Below are 1,618 nucleotides of genomic sequence, written 5' to 3'. Positions count from 1 at the left end.
CAATCAGAAACCTACAACTATGTTGACAAGAACATGTCTGAAGTGTCAATACTGTTTTAACCATCTGTAGTCCAATTTTTAAGATGACGACAACTCACATTGACCCAGATGCGAAGGCCAAACAAATGGCAGGACCTTTGCGATGGGAAGCAGACCACCTGTTCACAGCCAACTTGCTAATTATGCAATTTTGAACAATATGTCGTTATACTGCGATGTTTAACGTATTTACATCTTTCTAATTTTCTAAAACAGCCCAAGGCTTAGGTATTTGTACTAGCTTTTGCCCGGGACTCCGCTCGCGTTAAATCACAATGCGTTCATTGCGGTATACTCCATACAAATTCCACCCCCCCATTTTAGGTGGGACGTTTAAAAAGAGACAAAAAGTAGCCTATGTCACTCTCCATCCCTTCAACTATGTCCACATAAAAAATCACGTCAATTCGTTGCTCCATTTTGCCGTGAAAGACGGACAAAACAAACAGATACACACTTTCCCATTTGCAATATTAAAGAAATATGTACCTCTATAATATGGATGTAAATTAAAATCGAAATAAATTACACATATGAAAGAAAAAGTGACCAAGTCAATAAAAATATAAAAAAAAAATATAAAAAAATATTGATATTAATATTGGTGAAATATTTTCAATAGATTATAATTTAACTTGTGTTCATTAGTATGGATGTAAAGTTTGAATGTACGAGAATAACCAATCATTTATCAGCACAATCCTGTAATAATCAGATGTATCTACATATTATTACAATTGCTGCATGCTGGTTCCTGTTATCTACATTATATAATTATATACGAATTAAAATCCGTTAGCATAGCTCAGTGTTAACAATTCTCTGTGATTAGACGAAATGTTAGCGTATGTCACTCTCCATCCCTTCAACTATCTCCACTTAAAAAATCACGTCAATTCGTCGCACCGTTTTGCCGTAAAAACGGACAAACAAACAGACACATACACTTTCCCATTTATAATATTAGTATGGATTACATTGTTTCCCCGTATGATGATTCTGTAGATCAACTATGAATGCGCATATCCATATACGTTGCAGTAGAAGATGTCAAGCCTCGTAGAAATTGTGACCGCAAACTATACTCACACATAAGTACCTATAACCACATCTAAAAAACTATTGCGCGTGCTTCTATGTGTTACCATATTTGTAGTGTGTGTGAAGGGCTGGCAACTTGTCACTGCATTAATACAATTTCGTTATTTTTCCATCCCCTTGTAAGAGGGGCACTGAAAAGTAAGCAGATCCATGTTTTTTGCCTACCTGGATTACGATTGGTTTGAGTGTATTTCCATGATTGTGTCGCTTAACTTCACATCCAGATAAATCCATTCTACTTTAAGCTTGATTAAAAAAAAATCTGAAAGATAATCAAGCCGAGTTTGAAGTTAAGCGACACAATATTTCTGTAAGAACCGAACAACAGTGAACTAAAAATGGACGAGTATTATGATACCTACATATACATAAGATACGCTTTTTGCACTTAACGGCCCTGAATACGAACTGTAGTCGACAAGGCCGCTTAACTGTCATGTTCTTGAACTCAGACAATTACTTCGAAGGTAATAATTAT

The sequence above is a fragment of the Leguminivora glycinivorella genome, chromosome 9 (genome assembly GCF_023078275.1).
Source record: "Leguminivora glycinivorella isolate SPB_JAAS2020 chromosome 9, LegGlyc_1.1, whole genome shotgun sequence".
Taxonomy (NCBI): Eukaryota; Metazoa; Arthropoda; class Insecta; order Lepidoptera; family Tortricidae; genus Leguminivora; species Leguminivora glycinivorella.
Note: the sequence above shows the minus strand (reverse complement) of the source record.